This window comes from Ursus arctos, unplaced genomic scaffold (assembly GCF_023065955.2).
Source record: "Ursus arctos isolate Adak ecotype North America unplaced genomic scaffold, UrsArc2.0 scaffold_15, whole genome shotgun sequence".
In the NCBI taxonomy this organism is placed as follows: Eukaryota; Metazoa; Chordata; class Mammalia; order Carnivora; family Ursidae; genus Ursus; species Ursus arctos.
In genome coordinates this window covers 7668655-7692787 of record NW_026622819.1, presented here as the reverse complement: position 1 = coordinate 7692787, position 24133 = coordinate 7668655, and the positions used below count along the sequence as shown (strand labels likewise).

General features: G+C 42.7%; 1 protein-coding gene and 1 long non-coding RNA gene across 2 annotated transcripts in view; one reads left to right on the top strand and one right to left on the bottom strand.

Annotated features, from left to right (window-relative positions):
* Window positions 1–24133, top strand: part of ATPSCKMT (ATP synthase c subunit lysine N-methyltransferase) — a 401787-nt gene that overhangs the window by 331068 nt on the left and 46586 nt on the right. The gene's annotated exons all lie outside the window — the stretch shown is intronic.
* LOC130543685 (uncharacterized) lies at window positions 4173–4989 on the bottom strand. Its single transcript, XR_008959182.1, has 3 exons — window positions 4945–4989; window positions 4530–4732; window positions 4173–4362 (listed from the first exon to the last, which is right to left on the bottom strand). It is a non-coding gene; the product is annotated as an uncharacterized LOC130543685 (long non-coding RNA).

The window sequence follows — 24133 nt, the reverse complement described above, 5'->3', positions numbered from 1 at the left end:
TGTATTTAATATTTAAATTTTTTTTCTCATTGTACAAACTTTCATCCATAGGTGCCAACACATTAGCATAAATGACTCTGTACTCTGGGCATATTTTTATGTATGTTTTTATGCCGGCTCACATCACAAAAACAGCTAGCATTGACCGAGTTTCTTCGTGTCCCAGGCACTGTTTGGTGGAGGGACTGGGTACGTGCGGACTCCCCCAGGACTCACGCAACCTCTGAGACAGGCTTTCTGTGGCTCTCTCCTCCAGGAAAGGAAGTGAGAGCGAGATGTTGTGAAGATGCTGGGCAGCCCAGCTGGACTTGAACCCCAGCAATCTGGCTGCTGGGTCTGCTCTTGTGAGCCTTGAAGTGGGTCATGCTCTCTGCTTGCTTCCCTCTATCTATGTGCGGGGGGGGGGGGGGGTCCATGCTCCTACAAATTGCTGGGCTCCCGGCCATGGGGTGGAGATGGGGTGGGGATTAGGGGAGAGGGTAGGGAGCCAAGTAATCTTCACACTGAACAAAGGAATCACCAGCCAGGAATCACTCACTTAAGAAGTCCTGCTTGCTGCTTTACTTGCTCGGGGCCACGCGAGCCAGCACGGAGCCTTGTAGGTTGTCTTCGCCCCACGGAGTTTGGCGCTATAGCAAAAGGCTTCCCTTGAAGCGTCTCCATTCTTGCTCTCAAAGGAAGTATATACACCTCACATATTAATTTATTTGGTTGTATTAAACCCTTTTTGACCTCCCAAAACAGCAATTTCTTAGGGTGCAGTCATAGTTATGTTTCTGTTATATTGATATTTACTACTTAAGACACAACCACCTTTAATCAGATTTGGCAATTTGATGGGAGGGTTTTTCCTTTGTACCAATCCTTCCCTCATAGACGCTTGTTCCTGATCCTGTTTTCCTGTGTCAGGTACCCTAATGTCACTCCTTTTCATCTGATATACGCTGTCAGCCAGCTGTGCTCCAGTTTGCATTATCCATGAACATTTGTCCCCCTTTTGTCACCCTGCTTTATGGGTTTGCAATTTACAGTTTGTGACTTTGTCTTGTCACAACTCACCAAGAAGAATCTTACACAGTTGAGGATATTTCTAGCAGCAATGTTGGAAGAGTTAAAAAAAAAAGTTATAACACATCAAGAAGTGTTTTTAAAGCCCTTCAATTCTATTAACCATATTTTGGTTTGCTGTGTCTTTTCCACATCTTTCAACTAATCTTATTTCGAAGTTCTGCAGCTTGCATAGAATCATTCCTTCGTTGACATGTCCTACTTTTGGCTCACTTTTGCTTTTTTTGCATGTATGTGATCTATCCCACAAGGGAGACCTTCTGACTCTCAGTGGTTAACTTTCTTTGCTTCAAGGAGTGCTTGAGAAGTGGGGGTTCATGCAGATTAAGGCCTGGCAAGAACCAGCCCAGGGAGTAGCTGCGGGGAGCACCTTGGCTAAGAGTAGATGTTGGCAGAAATGGCCAGCCTTCCACTTCCTCAAGAGTTTTGCTTTTTTGCCTCAGTTCATGATTCGTCCTTTGAGTAAAGTTGCTAACATCAATACATAGCTATTTTCAATCAGGAGTCTTAAGACCATGTTTCAGGACAAGCACAATTATCCTTCAGATGAGTCACGTCCAGGATTCTGCCAAGCCTCATCTCTGCTTCTCTCCAGTATGTGAATAAGTGTGAGTGTGTCCAAAAAAATGGGAGGGAAATGGTGCTCATTATCTGATTGAGAACTGGGGGACTGCAAGATATGCATGCTTGCTTTATCCTCCTGTTCCATAAATACGTGAACGATGAGCATGAGACCCAGAGTAGGCTGCAGATCAGAGAGAGAGAGGAGGAGAAACCAACATGGTGCACTGGGCATGCTAACGGGTCAAGTAGGCAACAGGGTGAGAGGAGAGGCTGGCCGCGGTGCTCACTGGCTCTGGGAAAACACGAAAGGCATTTTGTTTCTCTCAGCCTCAATTTTTTTTTTCATTAAAAAAAAATGTCAGAGTTAAATAGAAATAACTTTAAGGACTTCCTCGCATCTTAGAGATCCTTTGAGCTCTCTCATAATATGCCAGAATTTTCTTTGGGAAGTTCTTAAAGAAGGACCTGAGACCTTTTCAGAGAAGGATACCAAATGTAATTAATTGATTTGGTAAGACTGAGAAGAAAAGGTTTAAGGAGCAAGAATTATTTTGCCTTGGCAAAGGAGGGACGAGAGGTTGGTAGTAATTTTAAGATAATACAGTGATCGACAAAAAATGAATCTAGTAAGAACCCTAGCTATTCTTTAAAGTTAACGTGTTGTGATTTGAAAAAACAAATGCACTATGCTCATTAGAGAGAACTATAAATTGCCAAAGAATTCAAACACGCAAAGGCAAAAACATAATTGTATCCCTCAAAATCACCTTTTAATCCTCCATTGGATTTTGTCTTAGGATTGTTCTCTAGTTTAAAAAAGTCTAAATGTTGTGTGTTATACAATTCAGTATCTTATTATTTTAAATTTATACTAAGATAAGCATTTCTAAATGTTATCACTTTTTGTAAACATTTTATAGCTTCTTCTTATTCTTTTGTGAGCTGATTCCATAGCTTAGACAGCTATAAAATCTTTTGCTTCTAGTCATAACCCTGCAGAAAACATCTTACATAACACTTTGCTCTGTATTTTCACTGTTTCTCCCTAACAGAATACGATTCCTGAGCTTCCCGGGTCAATGGAAATACCCATGTTCGAGTTTGTCGATAATACTGTCCAATTGCTTTTCGAAAGAATTCTGTCCAGTTGCGTTCCCAACAGCAGTATCCTGTCTCACCCATGTACTCTGTAGCAGTTATAATTATATAATTTTATATTATATTTTAATTATATAATTATAATTACAGGCTAATTTGATAGAGAAAACTATTACTTGCTTCAATTCTCTCTCTCTCTCTCTCTCTCCCTCCCTCCCTCCCTCTCTCTCTCTCTCTCTCTCTCTCACACACACACACAGACACACACACACACACACACACACACACACGAATACTTTTGCATGTACTTGTTAATAAGGTTTGTTTCTTCTTTTTGTAAATGTCTCTTCATGACCTTCGTGCATTTATTTGTGAAGTCTTAGTGATTTTGACCAATTACCAGATGAACTTAGATTTTTCCAAGGACATGCAAGCATGGAATGATTTTTTAAAAATCCCCCTGCTTTGGAATGTGTTGGAAAGACTTGTGCCTCTGAGTGAATGCAGCCTCAGGGAAAATGCCACAGCTTGAGTGAGTCACTCGCTTTTCTACATCTGTGTTTGACTCTGTTAAATAGGCATCAAATGAGATTATCTTTATGACCATGAAAATATGCTCTTGGAGAAGAAGGAAGCAAGAGCCCTCAGAGCTAGTGCCCTGTTGGTCAGAGACACCAGAACAATGACCCTCACTACGGTGTCAGGTAGGCACCTCCAGACCCCTTCCAGCAAGTTTTCTGCAAAGGAATTTTCCAGCAAAAATTCAATAGTTTGATACTTACATGTGTGTCTTGCCTACCTCTCTCATCGTCTATCATCTATCTATCTATCTATCTATCTATCTATCTATCTATCTATCATCTATCTATCCATCTATCATCTATCATCTATCTGTCTATCTATCATCCGTTATCTGTCATCATCTATCCAATCCCCTTCTGTCTTTACTCAAGAACTCTCGGGGCAGACCTAATGTGCACTTACTGGGCACTTCCCTCCACAGCCAAAGCTGTAGGGGGTCTGCATAACAGCCTTTGTGCCCTCATACCTGTTGCTCAGGTAAGCTCCCCTATCTCTGTCTCCTCTTCTGAACCCCCTTTTCCCTTCTGGTGTGCTGCTTCCGGTTTTGACTTACACTTCGATGACACCTCTCTGTCCCGATCTCTGAAGAACATCTTTCCTCAGCTAGTTGGACCATTCTGGAGGGGAAGGGACAGTTCCCTGTCACTCCTGGGGCCAAAGCTTGCCTCCTCTGCTGAGATTTAGCAGAACTAGGTTTCTGTCTTCTCAGCAGGGCACTGAGGCAGAAATTACTGGTGGTCATTGTTCTCCCTTGCAATTGAAATCAGAAAAAGAAATATATCTGGATTCTAATTGCAACAATCAGAGAAATTAATTGTTCACCAAAAGGAGATTTTTATTTTGAATCACATAAATGATTTGGAGGATGAGAACTTTCCTTGTCTGTGATTGCCAAGATAGGATAGAGTGTCGACACCCTCAGATGTTCTCAGAGGAGCAACCAGGTGGTCTGCGTCTCTTCCCCCTTCCATAATTCTTATCTCTCTTGCCACTTGCCATGGCACGGTGAAGATCTGGTATTTTTTGTTTTCAGTAAGAATTATTAGACCTCTGTATTAATAAAACAAAAGCTGGTGAAGTTAACATTGTAATGCTTTTGATTATTCAAAAATTTCTATTTCACAGCTTTTGCAGAAATTTTAGCCTCTAGCTAAACAATCATTACTTCGCGGTAATTTTTTCCCCTGCAGTATATAGCCTTATATTCACTGGCTTACCTTCCAACATAAATCCATTTATTTCAAGCTCTTCGCGCAGCTGAGGTTCTTTATCAGTTCCTAATTATCACTCACACTCTGCAGAAACACATTTGCTCTGTATTCATGACATAGCACTTCTAGAATCTCAGCCCCACAGTGAGTGTTCCGACAGAGAAAGGTCCCTATACCAGGTAGATGTGATAAAACTCTTCTCCACCAACCTGAAGTAAAATAGAAGGCTATGCGTTATTTGGGGGTCTTGTTGTTATTAAGAAGGATGTTTCAAGGCTGGTACATCATCTCTGATTTACAGCAGCTTGGGAATATGAGCATCTGATAAAGCACAATTTATAGCATTTAATTAAGAATGGGCAGCTGTTTACAATGGTCTGGAATCCAACTGTATCGTTCCGAATGAGTTACCCCCACTTACCTCTATATGATGCTGCAGGTCAGGACGCCACATGTGTTTTAGCTTCAAGCACACAAGAATGAGGATATGAATCAAATGAAATGAAAAGTAGTTGATGAACCAAACGCAAAGTAATCGATCTTAAGGATAAATTTTGTTTGGAGAATACCTTGTTACCCATGAACTACCTAAATAATATTCATAGCTCACAGTTATTAAGAGCCTACCTCATGTCAGTCCATCAACTTGGTGCTTTGGGGGCATTTAACATACTCTCAATGCCTAATTCCCAGAACCCAGATGTAGTAATTAGGATGAGCCCTAAAGAATGAATATGAGCCAAGCATTTGAAAGAGGGGTAGAGGAGAAAAATTATACTCTAGGTAGGGGCAACAGCAAAAATATAAAAGCACAAGAAATGAAAGTTTAGCAAAGCTGAATTTAGTAGAGGGGCTATAATAACAAGGTTTGTAAGAGGATAAATTAGTTTAGGGGGTAAGTAGACAAAGTTTGGACTTTATTGTAAGGATAAGTTATTGGATTTTAATCAGAGACATGCTGAGATTTAATTTGTGTGCTAAAATGATGATTCTGAGTACAGTGTGGAGACTGAGTGAGAGAGGATGAGAACTTTGGGGGACCCAGACAAGGGCTGATGCCCACCTGCCCCAGCAGAGGGGCTGGGTCAGGACGAATGGATGGGTTGGGGTGCTGTGTAGCAGTTGGGACTGAGAGCATTTGGGATCGGCATGGCCTGGAGGTGGGTAAGAAAGGAGGTGACAGCGGAAGGGAAGGCTGATGCCTGGGCCATTAGGCTGGCGCCTTGTCAAGAAGACTAGGGGACATGGGGCGCCTGGGTAGCGCAGTCGTTAAAGCGTCTGCCTTCGGCTCAGGGCGTGATCCCGGCGTAGCGGGATCGAGTCCCACATCAGGCTCCTCCGCTGTGAGCCTGCTTCTTCCTCTCCCACTCGCCCTGCTGTGTTCCCTCTCTCGCTGTCACATAAATAAATAAAATCTTAAAAAAAAAAAAAAAAAGAAGACTAGGGGACAGAGGGAGGGGGGCAAGAGGATGAAATCAGACTGGTGCATGCTGGATGTCCTGTGCACGTGGCTGTGGAATGGAGACAGCCCATGAGCCTTTGGATACATGTCTGGGGCCCAAAAGTTAGGTCATGGGTAAAGTTACAGAATTTAGATTCACTAATATACAGGTGAAGATCGAAACCAGGAGAGTGGATTAAATTGCCCAGGGAGGGGTTGTAGAGAGAGAAGCATGGAGGATTATGAAGAGCACTGGTATTTAAGAGGTGGTGAGAAGAGAGCCTTCAAAGGAGCCTGAGTATGGGGGCAGGAAAGTCAAGGGGTGTGTTCCATGGACATGAAAAAAAAAGTGTTTCTGAAAGGAGGGAAAAGCCAAATGCTGCCTAGAGCACGTGCTAGGGCTAATGTGTCCCTTTTTTTTATAATATTTTTTTATTATGTTAGTCACCATACAGTACATCCCTAGATTTTGATGTAAAGTTCCATGATTCATTAGTTGCAATACGTGCCCTCCTTACTTACCCATCACCAGCCTATCCCATTCCCCCACCCCCTCCCCTCTGAAGCCCTCAGTTTGTTTCCCAGAGTCCATAGTCTCTCATGGTTCTTTCCCCCTTCTGTTTACCCCACCCCCTTTCTTCTTTCCTTTCTTCTCCTACCGATCTTCCTACTTCTTATGCTCCATAAATGAGTGAAATCATATGATAATTGTCTTTCTCTGCTTGACTTATTTCGCTTAGCATTATCTCCTTCAGTCCCGTCCATGTTGCAGCAAATGTTGAGAAATCGTACTTTTTAATGGCTGAATAATATTCCATTGTATATATATGGACCACTTCTTCTTAATCCTAATAAAACAAAATTTTAAGTATGTTTTAAGGTCAAAAGTAGTACATGATCACTAAAAAAACCCCAAACTGATGCATAGCTATAAAATGATTGCTTGTATAGGTTTTAAAGAGATGCTAACTTACCTTTAATATATATTAAATGAAAATTCTGCTAACTAGTAAAATTAACTTTGCCAGAATAAGTAAGAGATAGTGTTATGTCTTATATACCTATTTGTAAAAACAAACAGTGGAAGAATAAACAAGAAACCCATGAAACAGTTACCTATTGAGACATTTCAGTGTGTTCCTTTTGCACTGTTTTGACTCATAGAGGTATTAGGAATTTTAAAGCAAATTGAAACAGATATAATTGTATGTCAAATAGGCGACGTGACAGAGAATGGATTATTTCAAGTGACTTCAGTATATTGTACTAAATGTAAATCTTTAATATGATACATCTCAAGATAAAGCATTATAAAAATCATAAACTTCAACTGCTGTTTTATTATTAATATTAGTCTCACTATTTAAAAATTATTTTATAAATATTGCAGGATAAAGCCAAGAACACTGTAATGGTAAAATTAAATAGAAAATATGTTACATCTGCATTATTTTATTTTATTATTTTTCAATTTATTATTGCAGTCCCGTTGACATACATTGTTATATTAGTTTTGGGTGTACAACATAGTGATTCAACAATTCTATACCATAGGCAGTGCTTAGCATGATAAATATAGTTGCTATCTGTCACTATACAGTGTTATTACAATATTATTGACTGAATTCCCTGTGCTGTACTTTCCATCTCCATTTTTAAAGTACATTTCCTATTTCGGACCCCTGAAATGGCCTAGAAACAATATCACCTCAGCAGCAGTGAGCACCCCTCCCAACCAGCTCTTGGCCTTTAACACCACTCACCTCTGTAAGTAATTGTGGCTCCTTAGAGAAATGACTTATTTCAGGCCAGGAAAGATACAAGCCGAGGCTGGAACTCTTCGTGACTCTGGAAAGCGAGGAAGGTTCTCAGATTAGTGGACCAAAGGGCAGAGGATTAAGCTCAACAGTGCTCCCATTGGCCAAAGTCATAACAGCTTGAGCATAAGAGTGATTTTAGCTGCTTTCTGCAGAATGCCTACGTGAAAATCCACGAGCCTCTAATACCGTTTATGTGGGAGTGGGTGGGGAAAGTCTTGTCCCAGTGTCAAGAGTATGGCCACGTACACACGTACAGTACACAAACAGGGACTCAGCACACCTGGAGTTTTCAAATTTCACGAGGAGGGGAGATTAGGAAGGAAAATGTCTGCAGTGTCTAAAACGGCTCCCTGTGGGGAGGATGATGAAAACAAGAGGGGACAGGTCGGGAGGCACAGTGACATACTGCCAAACTGTGGCCTCCTGGGAACCATGCAGAATTCTGCACTCCCACCAACAGAGGGAGACTCCTTTCCTTTCTAGCAGGTCCTCTAATCCAGAAAGATGGAAACATAGGTCTTATTCACCTTTTTTTTTTCTTTTCTTTTCTTCGTGAGGTCTTATGGTTATTTTTCAGACACACAAGTCCTGTACTGTTCCTTTTCTGTGTTTCCAAGGTCGGATCTTTGAGGGATGGAGAGGGTGCTTTTATTTTGAGAGAGGAGTCTGCTTTGGGCCGGCTCATTGCTGTGTGATTAGGTAGTGTTTCCCTGCCTTACAGGATTAACTTTGCACAGCACCCCGAATCTCCTGCAATCCTACTCAGCCGTTTCCCGTTTATTATCAGGCTCATGTTTTTCTCATCTCAGATCAGTTTCGCCTCCTGGATATTCTGCAGGTGTTTCAAGATAGCCAGGCCTTCTTTCGTTCTGTGGAAGAATCATAACTTCAAGGTTTGTCTGCCTAATGCAGAAGATTCATCAAAGATCTGTTCCTGTATTGATCTTTCTAGATTTGAAGTGGTTTTTTTCATTAATACTCACGATCAGACAAGAAGAACCTCTTCCAACTTAGTGTTTGTGAGGAGAGAAGGCAAGGTGGGGGGTGGGGATGGGGGTGAGAGGGTGTGCTTGAGACTTCTCTGCTCTCTTGTGAGATGGATGGCTCCCTCCTCCAGTCCACAGCTGTGTGGGGGTCCCGCTAGGATTCCCAGGCTCTGAGTCTTTCACCTAATGTCCATCTGTTCTCCCAAGACACACCCTCCCCTGTTGTTTTCTTGTAGTCAGACCCAATGAAGTACATGAAAAACTACAATTCTTGGCCTGTGCTGCTGTCGGGACCCCCTGTCTCCACCTATAAAGCTTGACCCCTGAGACATCATCAGCCAGGAAGCACCAAGATTCTGCTAGCATCCCCTCCTCCTTACTTCCTGCCAAATTGTTCCCTGGATTTGTATTTCTGCGTAGAAACAAGTTGACAATGGCAGGAGAGTGTAGTAATGTTGGCAGGAAGGAAAGTCCGTGTATCTCCCAGGGCTTCCAGAATGGGCTAGGATTATGGGCTTGAATGCTAATTAGTTCAGTGTTTTGGGACAGATGTTTGAAGGATGGAAAACGACTTCTTGTTTTGCTCTTTTGTTTTTATTTTTAGGAGGAATTCTTTTCATAAAGTAGAGTTTGAATTTGACGTGAACTCCAGCCTAGATGGATTTATCTTAATCATTCTTTATGCCACCTATGGTTATTGCCTTCAAGATTGGGGACTTGGTCTGTCTTTCAGTCTAAGTTCTTAGTGCTTTGGGTTTTTGAGCTTTATGGCTATTTAAGAGAGAAGGTGGAAGAGGCTAGACACTTTATTGAACTGAAAATGATTGTGTAGTCTCGGTAACCACCCTTTCTGATGATTGTATATTACTTTATTAAATTGATATTCATAATGACTTTCTTATTGTTAACCATTTAATGTTTTTCCAAATACTAACTATTACAATTGGCCCTTGAACAACATAGGTTTGAACTGCAGGGGTTCACTTATATGTGTTTTTTTTAAAATAAATACAGTACATTATTGTAAATATATTTTCTCTTCCCTCTCATTGTTTAAGGGTGAATTGTATTATCAACAATTCTACAATAAACACCTTTGTGCATAAAATATTTTCTAGGCTGTAAAAACAGGTTCTGGTTATGGCAGGGATTTCTTGTCCTACAATTTCTGTTTCTCCTTTTTCTGTAGAAATTCTCCTTTTTCTGTTCTTCCCATGTCAGTCTAGAATAGAAATTATATCTACCAATCTTGCTTTCTAGTGACTTTGTTTTCATGTGATTAAGTTCTGGCCAATGGAATGTGATTGGAAGGGTCATGTGTCAACTCCATGAAGTTTCTTTAAAGGGTGGGACTATCTGCTTTTTCTTTTTCATTCCCCCAGTTTCTGTTTGGGATGTGATGGCTGGAGCTCTAGCTCTACCCTTACACCATGAGGTTTTGTAATGGCAAAGTGGGTGAGGTGGGAGAAGTGGGGTCCCTTATGGTTCCATGGAGCTCATTTGTCATGATAGTGCTGGGCTGCTTACATGAGAACAAAGAACCTTCTATCTTGTGTAAGTATTCTGTTCTGCGGTTTTTGCAGCTGTATGCAGTCCTACAGTGCACTTGGGCTAACACGAAGGTCTTAGATTTTAATAAATGATCGGTAAATGGCAAAAGACTCAAAGTAGAGATCCTGGAAAGTAAGGTAGGAATGTGCCCAATATATGTTCGCCTACTTCTGGTTTTTCCCTCTGTGATTGGCTGGGCTTATGGGATCTGCTTAAATGCATCTTAGACCAACATGCTACATCCATCCATGACTCCTGGGACATCCCTTCAAGCCACGCGAAGCAGAAGATATAATTTTCCCCATTTCTTACTTAATAAAACCAAACTCCCCCAAACAAACTGGGACACTTGTTAAAATTGCAGATTATCCCACTAAACCCCTGAACTTACCGAATCATAATGTCTAAGAGTGGAGCCCAAGAAGTAGTACTTGTAGTTAGTTTACTGAACAATTCTGACGTGCAGAGACATCTGGCAACTTCAGCTCTTCTTTATGTCGAGATTATCATTTTGTTTTCCCAGTTACTTGCCCTCGCTCTATAAAATTAAGCAACATGAAATGGCCCTGAGAAAACATATGACCTGAGCTGGTAGACTTCTCTTTGAAGGATGGAGAAGGCAGGTGCATAAATCGTTCTTTGCATGAAGAGCCATAAACCCAGCCCTTTCCCTTGACTTACCTCAGTGAATGTCTATTGACCATCTCCTGACCTTTCTCTCTGTAACCTTCATCTAAGATCATATGACAGTCCCCTTTCTGTTGGATCAAACTCCCTTCTATCCACCTGAAGCAGTAACTGAGGTGCTCTAAAGAGAAGTGGGTGGCATGTGGGGGGTGGTTTCTCTAGTGAAAGCACTCTCTTTCTCTGAATCACACATGGCTCAGAAGTCATTGAATCATCATGGTCCTCATGGCCCTCTGGGAAAATTAGCTGTGTGAGTTGAGAATCCTCAAATATTTATTTCCTTGTGTTCACAATTTTGGAGTCCCTGTTCCTAGAGCTGTGTATTAGGTTGTTCCTGAAAAGTGGCCACCATTAGTCCCCTTCCTGTATCCCACATCTATCAGTGTGACTCTGCGATTCCTCTCATGAGAGTTGGAGCCTCTTTCCCCACCCCTTGGGTCTGGGCTGGCCTTGGGACTCAGTTTGAACAGGACAATGTGGATGAAGTGGCCTCGCATGCTTGTCTTGTTCTCTCAGAAGGCTGCCCTGTGTGAAAAAGCCTGGGCTAGCCTGCTGGATGAAGAAGGACATGTGGCCCACTCATCCTGTCAGCCCAGCTCACAGCCAGTTAACCTACCTGACTGGCCACTGAACATGGACGCTGAATGAGCCCAGCTGAGCCTCAGCCCAAATGGCTGACCTGTGGAATCATGAGCTACATAAATAATTGTTGTTTTAAGCCATTGCATTTGGGGATGGTTAATTATTCAGCAAGAGCCAGCTGATACAAGACATCAACATGGCTACAGAGAGTGATGAAAGGCTTGGGGTGACCATGCCTCAGGGGTAATTTCACAAACGTCTCCAATTCCAAGCCAGTGAAGACATTTCTTGTCCCGATGAGGTAAGAAAATGTCTTCCCTGAGAGTCTCCCCCTGAATATAGCCAAAGGTGTCTCCCTGTACAATGCAATTTGATTTCAAGAAAAGTCCTACTCATGGGTAAGATGGCCTTAGGAAAACAATGGTCTCTGCTGGTTGTCCCAAGCGTCCTGTGTCTGTCCCTCATCTTCCACTTTTGGGCTGGAAGGAGACACAGTGGTTATAGAGGAACAGTTCCAGATAATTCAGCCCTAAATCAATGCTACTTCCTCAGTGCTTTCTGGTTTTGTTTATTATTTGAGATACAATTCACATAGGATAGAATTCATAGTATATTTACAAGGTTGTGCAACCATCCCCACTCTCTAATTCTAGCACATTCCCATCACTCCAAAAAGAAACCCAATTCATTACCTCGGTGACTTCTTAAACTTTTTTTCAGTTTACAGAGTTTCAAAGATTAATTTTTTTCTGCATCAGTTCCCATTGTGCAATTGGAAAATGTGTGCATTTGTGAATCGTGTAGGATTTTCATTAAAAAGGCAAACTTTTTCAAGGAAAACAGGAAGCTTTTTTCTTTTAACAGAAATAAAAGCAATGCAGAAATAAAAAAAATAGTTATGTGTAAAGGAGAGAGTAAAATCTACTCTCACTCCCATCTCCATGGAGACAACCGCTGTTTTCAGTTTGGGGTATATTTTTCTAGGAGAAGAGGATGTTTTTACAGATATTAAAGCTCATCCACAGTGAGTTTTAATAGGACATGTTCCTTTGGCTTGGGACCTGTGGGTTGAAAGCAATTTTCATGATGTTCTACTTGCTTTTGTAGACCTCAGAATCTTATTGAAGACTTTGACTCACATAGATAAAGTGCCATATTTAGGGCAACACTCTTCAGATAGTGAAAATATTAGTAAGTTCGGAAAAATAAAATATGATGTGGAAATTTTTATTATAAAAATATTAACTACAGATTATAGAGAATTGAAGCTCTGGAGAAAAAAATAAAAAGACACTTAATCAGACCCGCCCTAAGTTAACCACTGCTCTCATCTTGATTATTTTGTAAGCATTTATTTTGCATATTTTAATTTAAACTTCAACTTTGAGAATTATTATGGGCTTGGTTGAAAATTATATTTAAAATGCATAAATTATCAATTATGTTATTATTAAAATCATGAACTGCTTTGTTGTTTCTTGGTTCTCATACATACTTGTGGGATCTTTTACTAAAAACTTTTCAACAGACCAAGAGAACTCGATTAGAATGCCTCTAGTTATATTGCTTTTCATCACCCAATAATGAAATGTTTCTCCCTGAGTTGAATTATTTCCAACTACTTGTGATAAGCATCTCTCTTGAATGGTAGTATGACACTATCTTGAGAAACGTCTACAGAGAAAAGCAATAGATTCTTCAATTTATGCTTATTCGTGACTCAAGGCTGTATTTATTACAGCGGTTTTATATTGTGCCTTAATTCTGCTCCATTTCTGATTGTTGTTTCATGCTTATTTTGGTTTTTAAAACCTTATTTTAACAATAGAATGTTTCATATTCTTACTGTCTGTGTTTGAAAGACAATGAGCACAAAACCCAACTGTAATTGATTATCCTGCATAGTAATATGTTATTTCATGGGCAGAGTAACGTGGTATACTATCTTTTCAAAACTAATGTGCTTGAGTAAGACAACATATTCATAATTGATCGTGTTGAAAAAGAGGAAAGCAAATAATCAAAACAGGGTAGAGGTGACAACTGGTAAATTATAGATTACAAAATATTCACTCTATGGAAACTTCCTATATTGTTTTACAATAAAGACATATAATCCTTAAGAGAGGAAATTTATACCCTGATCAGTTCATCTCCATTGACACATAAGAGTTAATTTCATAAGGGCGCCTGGGTGGCACAGCGGTTGAGCGTCTGCCTTCGGCTCAGGGCGTGATCCCGGCGTTATGGGATCGAGCCCCACATCAGGCTCCTCTGCTAGGAGCCTGCTTCTTCCTCTCCCACTCCCCCTGCTTGTGTTCCCTCTCTCGCTGGCTGTCTCTATCTCTGTTGAATAAATAAATAAAATCTTTAAAAAAAAAAAGTTAATTTCATGATCAACTTAAAGTAAGATTCCTTTATGTTGCTTAGTTGGAGCACACGTATATATTAAAAAAGGATAAAAATCCAGTTTCTAGGGGCACCTGGGTGGCTCAGTCGTTAAGCGTCTGCCTTCGGCTCAGGGCGTGATCCCGGCATTCTGGGATCGAGCCCCACATCGGGCTCCTCCGCTGGGAGCCTGCTTCTTCCTCTCCCACTCCCCCTGCTCATGTTCCCTCTCTCGCTGGCTATCTCTCTGTCAAATAAATAAATAAAATCTTAAAAAAAAAAACCAGTTTCTATGATGGATTGACCTTAAGAACATTAATGACCCTAGGAGGGTGACCACTTCTCATATGTATACTTTCAAAGGAAGTGGAATTATTGAGTCCTGGGAAATAAATATTAGTTTCCTTTAGCTTGAGCTTCGTGAAGAGGGAAGAATTTTGGAACAAACACAAAACATGTTCATTTTGTGGAGTTTAGTAACTAGTTTGCTAATGTAACCTGACAGGAAGCTAACAATCTATGTAGGATGTTGAGTATTCATATTTATGGTTGTCCTGCTTCTAATAAGTTTCTTTTATTTGTTTGTGTGTTTGTTTTTAGCAGAGAGCAATGAACAATACAGACTTTTTGTGTCATTTTTAATTTCCGTGGATTCTCTGCTATCCCTGCTAGCATGCGTATGTAGCAGAAGAAATCTTTCCCTAGGGGTCTGCAGATGTGTACAGCTTTCTCTCTCCTTTGTGTGTGTGTGTGTTTTAAGATTTTATTTTATCTTATTAGAGAGAATGCATGTGAGCAGGGGGAGGAGCAGAGGGAAAGGGAGAGAGAATCTCAAGCAGACTCCCCACTGAGCACAGGACCCGATTTGGAGCTTGATCTCACAGCCCTGAGATCATGATCTGAGCAGAAACCAAGAGTCAGACGCTTAACTGACTGAGCTACCCAGGTGCCCCACTTTTAGTGGTTTTAAACTGACATCTTGGCCTTTTACCATTAAACAAAAAATAAGCTGTATGTATATTTAATTGTATGTGTGTGAATAAGAGAGAGAGAGGGAGAGAGAAAGAGAAGTCACTTATACCAATCGTCATCACATCTCAAGACTTTGGACATGGAGTTTGTTTCTCGGTTGTTGACAAGCATCTTATCCATACTTCTGGTGCTTCTTCTCCATCCTATAATGTCTTTGGATTACATCGCATTAACTCTTTGGTGGAATCCCAGTGTGCCCTTCGTCTCCAGCGTCAAGGAATGTGATATACTACTTTGATCAGTTGCAACCTCCTTTTCCATTCCTTTTATAAGGGAAGTTTATTTGGAAGGCTTTTAGGAAGCTTAATTACCCTTCCTTTTTTTCCATTTCAAAATAAATTAAAGAGCGTTTCATTTACATCGCCCATGTGTTCCCCATTCTGCTTCGTCTCCTCCAACACACCATGTAAAAGGGAGAAGGAGAAACACTGCATTAAGTTGTATATTTCATGCAGAAATTTCAAAATGTCCTGACAGATTGCAGAAATAAATGCTAAACAATAACAGTGTTTACACTCAGTAATGAGATAATTTATTAGTAAATTATGGGACTTCGCTTTCCCTGTTTTGCAAATGAGGAAGCAAAGTCACAGAAAGGATATTTTCTTTTCCCAAGGTCACACGCTCTTTCTCGGACCAAAGCCAGGGAAGGAGTATGATTTTTTCCATATTTTCTTTTCTGTATAGTTCACTGATACACTAAAATATTGTGAGTAAAAATGGATCATAGGGAAGGTAAGTTATGTCATGGTTGAATGATTCAAAGGTATCCACGTTACCCTTGATTCTAGAGTAAAACAGAATGTAGGAATGACTGATTATTTTACATTTGTAGACAAGTGCTTCGGTGAGTTTTAATTTTTATCTGGAATGTAGAACAGATCCTCTATTTGAACTTTCAGAGGCTATCTGCTTGAGAAAGAGGTCAGGAACAATGGAATGGATTGTAATAAAAACCCAGAAACAATCCATGTTTGATGTTCAAAATGTCCACTCATATAGTCCAGCTTATATAAAAGAAAATCCTTGCCATGGAGTTTCCTTAAAGTGAGATAGAACTTAATTAGCATTTTATACTAGTGGTTTTTTTTGCCTTTTTTTCTTTTATTTCTATTGATTAAGAAAAATCAAGCATATAGATACCAAGTAACAATGGATCTGAATTTTAATGACAACATTAGGCCAAAATGTCTAGCTAAATCCCATTGCCTCTGAATCCTACCTCAGGAAAAAGTCCCTCCCGTTTCAAGGGGATCTTACTGCAAAGGAAAAGACACAAGAGTAGAGGTAGACAAGTGTTTCGGGAAAACACTTACCTGTAATGAGGATGGCTGAGTCACATCCAGCTGTGCCTGGGTTGAAAAGAGAAGAAAAATAGTGCAGTGGCAGCCTTGTGTTCCAGAAAGTGTTTTGAACTTGAGAACCACATTGGAGTGAAATAAAGGGAACATTGTGGTTGAGGGATAAGAAGGAAATATCTTGGAAGAGATGTTTTGAGTGGTCTGCAAATGGGAGGGGCAGATGACAATGAAAACCAAGTCAGAGTTGATGAAATCAATGAGCCTGGAGATTCAGGAGGAAGAGAGGGATAGGACAGGATGCACTTTAAACTCTATAAATATGATGTATAATGTATAATAATAATGAGAGGTCAAGAGTAATTCACTTTTAAGCTTTCCTTGGCAATAGTGTGCAAATCTGTTTACAGCTAGCCATGGCCTGTGTGCAAGATGTGTAAGTTAGGACAGTTAAGCTGCTATAACAAAGACAGCCCAAACACAGTGGCTTGGAGAAGATAGATTCTCTTCTGTAACCATCCAGAGGGGATCAGTCTTGGGTGCTCTGTCAACAGTGGTGTGGCTGTGCCAAATAACACATGGCTTCCACCTCTGGATCCAAGATAGCTGCTCCAGGTGGGCAAGGAAGGAAATGGGCCAGGAAGTTCACCCACGTTCCTTTCTGGGGTCATGACCTGGAAGTGGTACTAAGTTTGCTAGAGCTGCTGTAGCAAAGTGCCACAGAGTAAGTGGTTTAAGCAGTAGAAGTTTATTCTTTCTCAGTGCTGGAGACCAGAAGTCCAAAATCAATGCATTGGCATGGTTGGTTCTTTTGTAGGGCTGTGAGCAGGGATCTGCTACAGAGCTCTTTCGGCTTGTAGATGCCCGTCTTCTCTTACATCTCTTCATCATTTTCCCTCCATGCATCTATGTCCAAGTGTCCTCCTTTTATGAGACAACAGTCATATTGGATAAGGGCCTACGCTAGTGACCTCATTTCAACTTGATTACCTTCATAAAGACCCTGTCTCCAAATAAGTTCACATTCTGAGGTACGGGGGATTAGGACTTCAACATATGAATTTTGGGAGTGACACAATTCAGCCTACAATGGCATTCCTCACTTCTGTTCTCATCTTATTAAAACTTAGCCCAGGTCCACACCAAACTACAAGGGACACTAACACCTGTCCTAACTCATGGCCCTCGAGTTTATATATTTTGTCTCTCTCCCTTTTGATGTTTAGGAGGAAGACACCCACTTTGTGACCAGATCCCATGCTTTGGGTTTATGGGTGGGGCTTTTTAAAACATGGAAATGGAAACATGGGATGGAAATTTAAATTTAAAACATGGGATGGAAAACAGACACAGTCTTGGGGCATGACTGGGTGAGTCAGTGCATGAGGTGCTGGTGTGGACAGAGAGAAATTCTCTTTTGTGAGGTTGTAGAAAAATGGAAGATATCCATGTGCAGATAATGGAAAGTTCTCCATGGAAAGAAGCCTGGGTGATTGTCAGGCAAGGTTCAGCTCTTGCAAATGCAGTGCTCCTTGCTGGGGGCTCCTGATGGGTTCACTTACCCAGTGCTGCCTGGATTTTGGCTTTTCCCCCTTCTCAGCACTTCTCAGATATCAGCTCCTCCCTACTGTGGGTCCCATCTGGTAGCAATCTCTCCATTGCTTCCTTACCCCTCCACCAGTTCCCTGTGCTTCCCTTTCCCACCCTCTTTACACCCCCTAACACCTGGAAACCTACTTTCTTCTTGCTCTTCATGGCCCATTAAACTCAGAGCCAGAACAAGTGAAGCTATGGATGACTTGCCTTTCCATGGAGAACAGGGAAGCCTAGACTTCCAACCTCCCCGGGAAGTGTGGGGAGGCATTCGTATTTCCTTCCTTTCATGCAGCATGAAACAAGCAGAGAAGAATGGTTCAGTTTCCATATTCATACAGGCTGGAACTTTCATAACCTGCCACAGTGGACTCATAGTAGCTAAGCGAGCAGAATGTTTTCAGAGATGGGAATGTGTCAAATGGTAATGGGAGATCAGGTAATATTCTCACTCATTTCCTCTGGATTTGGCAGATGAAGGTTTTGGTGATGTTGTTGAAAGAATTTTCTTTGGATGGTGGAAGCAGAAGCAAGATCGGGGTCCTTTGAAGATTGGTGGGAGTTTAGCTTCCTCTAGCACACATGCTAAAAGTGGGCTTGTTCTGTTGCAGAGACCAAGGCAAAATCAACCTGTGGTCCATATGGGTTCCGCACACATGTGACTCAATAATAAAAATTGGGGATGAGTGAAAGAGAGGGAAAGGGCGATTAGGAGAGGCTCCTTGGAAGGTTTGAGATCATGAAGCAGCCTGACTGTATATCTAATACCTTTAGCTTTTCAGTTGTGGGCATACCAGATAGTTGCTATCATTCAGGATTAAAGTGTGTGTTTTTTTAATCAAACCTTTTATTTTGAGACGTTATAGATTCACATACAGCTGTAGGAAGGAATACAGAGAGATCCTGTGTGAGGGTGAAGGTCCTGATAGGCATTGGTAATGAAGGGAGAGAGAAGAAAAGGATGGAGGATGAGATCGCGGTGGTGGTTTTTATTACTGGATCAAGGGCTCTAAGACAGACATGCAGAAAAGTGAAGAGTGTAGGTCAGTGGATGAGGGGGCGTGAGAAAGACTGGATGTTTGGTGCATCAAGAGTGCTGAGCAAATATCCTAGAAGCTGATCAGGAGGAAGGCAAATAATGGATAATTGAAATCAGGAGTTCCGATAGAAATTTCTGGCCATGGCAAGGCCTGACTATTGTGTAGGTGGCCGAGCTGGAGGGGAGAAAGGTCATTGGAGGTGAGGAGGTCAAGGGGCCAGCAGGCCAGGAGGTCTCAGGAGTAATCCACAGAGAGCAGCAGTCATCCAAGCCAGAATTTTGGAGGTCATTCTAGAACCTTCCTTTTCTTTATTTCCTACGTGCAAATTCATCAAGATTTTACCCTCTTGTTTCTTGTTTCTGAGTCATTCCCTCCATGACCACCACCTGTGACCAGTTTCTCTCTCCCCTGGAGTAACTGCACACCTGGTCTCCTTGGCTCCAAGCTTCCCCTTACATTCATTCTCCACCCAGGCATCAGGGTGATGACCTTTGACTCGAGACCCTCACAAAGATGACCTGGTTGACACAACCCAAGCTTGGCATCCATCCGAAGTCATGCAGGAGCTGGGCCTCCCTAAACCTTGCCTTCCACTCGGGAAGGCAGAGCTGCTTAGAGGTGCCCACACATCTGCTGATCCCTTCCCCCTCTCCTGTGTTTGGCCTGTTCTGACTCACCCACTGCAGACTTAAATTCTCTGACAAGCCCTTTCGTCGTCCTTGATCATGTCAAGTCCATTCCCCCTTGTTCTTGACAAGACAGAGTCTCCAGTACAGGGCTCCCTGTTTGGGAGAACACTTCTGTATTACACTGGAACTGTGTGTTTCCGTGTCTGCCCTAAGTAGACCGTAAGCTCAGCACAGGCAGAAAACATGTCTCATCTCAGTGGTATGAACCTACATCAAATTATCTTCTGTCTCTCCCAGGTCTCAGCCTTGATATACTAACATTTGGGGCGGATATGGCCATTGTTGCAGGCTGTCCTGTGCGTTGCAGGATGTCGAACAGCGTCCCTGGCCTCCACCCACAAGAGGCCATTAGCATACGTAGTTGGGACAAGCAAAAATGTCTACAGCCATTGCCAAATAGGACAGAATCACCCCTGGTCCAATCCTCGGGTCTAGGCTAGGCATATCAGGAGGAGGCTGGCCGGAAGAGGAAGGGAAGCAGGTCTGTTTTAAGGATCCTGGCCGGGTTAGTGAGCCCACGCTCCCCTGGGCAGTTTCTACCTTTCCCCGTGGCTAAATCTCATCCGTCTCACACAGGCCAACGCGTATGCAAAATGCTTGTTGGATTTTTTTATGATAACAATGTAATCTTAGAGAAAAACCATTTCCACGGAAATACTGTGTCAGGAAGTTTCTAATATCCTCAAAATGCCGTTGAGAGGAAGATGTACTCGAGAACAAACATCTGTTAGCTCGTGTGAAGCTGGGACCGCCCTCAGGACCTGGCAGTCACCGTTGGGCAAGAACGGGTCTTCGGTTTCTTTAAAGTTTAGCAAAAGATGCCACAAGATGTGTCTTTCTTTCTCCTCTTCTTTTTTGACTTCAGTGCTTAATTGGGAGAGTTATGCCCCCTGATTTAGTAGTGCGGTGACAGTTGCAAATTATTTCAGAGGAATCGTGAAGTCACATGGTATCAAAAGACCCAGCTGGATTGTTTCAGCAGAAGAAATAATTAGTTGTTTCCGGATGGGTTATGTCTTCTGAGTCAGTTGCTCTCGTTGAAACAACACGCTCGCTAGTAAACGTGGGCCACCTGCTGGTATAAAGGTTGGACCCTCTGGCTGACGATGCCCTTAGTTTGGGCCTTCCTAGCGCGTCCTCCCGATTCAGTGCAGCCTGGTCAAGCGTCTGCCCTTGCTGGGGAGCTCTCCTTGGAAGATTAGCAGGTTAGATGGTGGAGGGATGTGATTGTCACTGATGCTTCCTTAAATAGTCTATGCCAAGTGTGATACGGGTGAATGGAATGTGGGAATGGAAGTGACTGTATTTTGGAAGATATTTTGAGTGCGGATGGCCCCCACTCTTTTTAAGGACCTAAAAGAGATACGAAGGAAGACCAATGCTCTTCTCTCTATGTAGTGAGAAGGTACTTTACAGTATGTTTGAAAAAATCAGATGTACAGAGCTCTCCTGGCTGCTCATACGTAAGGGCCAGAGAGACAAAATTGGGTTTCCAAAATTTCTTATGAAAGGATTTCGTCTTCGGCATCATTTGAAATCATTGTAAGTAACTGGAGTGTGGGGCCCCTGGGTAGAGAGTCGGTTGAAGTCTGAGTCTTGATTTTGGCTCAGGTCATGATCCCAGGGTTGTGAGATGGAGTCCTGAGTCGGGTTCCCTGCTCAGGACGCAGTCTGCTTGTCCCTCTCCCTCCTCCTTTGCCCCCCTACCCTAAGATATATAAATAAATAAAATCTTTTTTAAAAAGTAACTGGAGCTTAATGAGAACCACATGCATGGTGAAGGGAAGGGAAAAGCAGGCTTAGCAGGAGAGGCCCCTTTGTACACGGTTTGACTGTGAAGGTCAGGACGGGTGAGGCACCGTCTGAGCAGGGAGTGTGCGTGAGTGCGTTTTGAAAGGCAAAGGGGAGAGGGAAGCAAATTCTAGAGCTAACTAGGGAGTCTGAAAGAGAGGTAGAGTCAGACCTGCTGCTGCCCTGAGTTCTGGGAGGCTTTGGTGAATCCTTCTACTTCATAGGAAGCCTCAGTTTTCTCATCTGCGAAATAGGGAGAGTAAGATCTGTCCCGTGAGGTCCTGCGAGGATATCACGAATTGGTGATGTGTATCGAGGCCCGGCGAAGTACCCCGCCCTCCAGTCACAAGGGGGCCTGGTCTTATGTCCCTCTGCAGTATGAGGGGGTCTCAGGTGGACTAAGAGGCATGGTTTACTTGAAAACATTCACATGAGGATTTTTATATTTGACTGGAGGAGAAAGAGGGTAGTTTGGGACCACTCAGGTATAGGAGGAGAGAAGGTTGGGATGGGAACTGGATCAGCCAGGAGGTGTCTGGGCCCTGCTCAGCCATCAATCCTGAGGCAGCCGGAGAGGAGACTTTGGGCAGAGGGCAGAAGCAGTCCTTCCTGAGGGTCCAGAGGACACTAGGGAGGGAAGATCTGATGCCCCACAGATATAGTGGTCAGCAATGTCCAGAGGTCCCCCGGTCCATACAGTGCCTTTGTTAAAATTAATAAAAGGTGCCCCTCCTCTGCGTGGCCATCATCCTACACAGAACTTAGCAAGCAAGGCATGGGATGGAGCTCAGCTTCTACTTCCATCCCCTTGACTGGGTTTCCTTGTGCAGTCAACAACCTGTGCAGCTGCATATGGAAGCTTTAGTGTCCTAGCCCACCTGATGAGACTTATTGGTGAGTGTGGGAACAGTGCTGCCTGGGGAGTCCCCCCAGATACATGGTGTGGACATTTCCTGCTTCCTCATTGAGCATGCAGGCATAGAGCGATTGTAAGGGGGTTGTATTCCTTGAGGCTTTGGAAAGGTAGGAGTTCTCCAAGGATGACCCTGCTCGCTTGCCTGCACCTTCACTGGTCATCCCCTAAATAAGATGAGCCTGGTGAGGGTGAAGCAGGCAATGGGGTATGAGTTTATGATGCCAGCAGCCAGGCTGTCGTCCAACGTGGGTGAAGGGGCACCATGGCCTGACTTAGAAGCAGGAGAGAAGCCCCCCTGGGCATTTGTGTACCTGCTTGAGAATCAAGAAGCTCAGAGGATAGACCCGACCCTGGCCCTTCCCTGAGCCGTTGCAGACCTCCTCTGAGACTCTGTGAGATACTGCTTGGAAGGAGAGCCCCTCCTGACCGCTAACAGGGTGAACTTGGAAGAGAGAATACGTCAGCTATGCATATGGTCCCGGACTTGACTTCTACTGGCCCAGTCACTCACTCTCTATAAACCAAAGTGAACTTCAAACGTGATTTGATTATTGTAAAGTAATGACGCAGGCCCACGAGTCAAGCTGTAGCTGTCTGCTCTTCTATTGAAGTACGAGTAGTCAGTTAACCCAATCTCACAGCACGAGGGACAGACAGTACCCGAGGCCTCTCAGCCACTGTACAGCTTGGGAAGCAGTCCTAGAGCACATCGGTGTCTTGTCTTCAGTAATGCAGGTAATTACAGGTAGAATCTGGACTAGGATATAATGTCCTCCCCCCGCCCCAACCCAGGGAAGCGTTCTTTCTGTAACATTCTCTATCAAATACCAGGAAGAAAAATCCTTTCAAGTCTAATAGATTTTTTGGTAAGAGCTTTAGTGAGGTATAATTTACATATCATAAAATTCACCTGCTTGCAATATACAACTTGATGAGTTTTAGTAAATTTACGGAGCTGGGCATGTGTCACCAAATCCAATTCTAGAACATTTCCGTGACCCCAGAAAGACCCTGCATGCCCATTTGCAGTGAATCTCTGTTCTTGTTCCCTCTCTTAACTCTAGGCAACCACTAACCTGCTATTTTTGTAGATTTGCCTTTTGTTAAAAAAAAAAAAAGACTTTTCATGTTAGTCGAATCGTACAATATGTGGTCCTTTCTGCCTGGCTGTGTTCACTTAGCATCATGTTATATCCCTGTTGTAGCCTGTGAAAGGACTTCATCCCTTCTTATTACCAAATAGCATTCTGTTTTACGGACAGACCACATTTTGTTTATCCCTTCATCAGCTGGAGGACATTTGGATTTTTTGGCTATTGTGAATAATACTGCTGTGAACAGTTATGTCCAGGTCATTGTGCGGACGTATCGATAGATTTTTTTTTTTACAGCTAATTTGCAAAGTGTTCCAAAGAGAGTTCAGGGGGTGCCTGGGTGGCTCAGTCAGTGAAACGTCTGCCTTCAGCTCAGGTCATGATCCTGGGGTCCTGGGGTCCTGGGACTGAGCCCCGCATCGGGCTCCCTGCTCAGTGGGGAGTCTGCTTGAGGATTCTCTCTCTCTCCCTCTCCTTCTTCTCCTCCCCCTGCTCATGCTCTCTCTCCCTGTCTCTCAAATAAATGAATAAAATCTTTAAAAACAAAACCAAACCAGAAAACCCAGAGTTCAGTATTGTGCTAAAAACTGTGCCCTGCACAACGTCCCTTTTGCTTGTTTCTCTTTTAGTCACAGGGTAACGTACAATTATGACAGAGGGAGGGGTTGCAAAACCGTCAGCGACATCGCTGACATCCTTAGC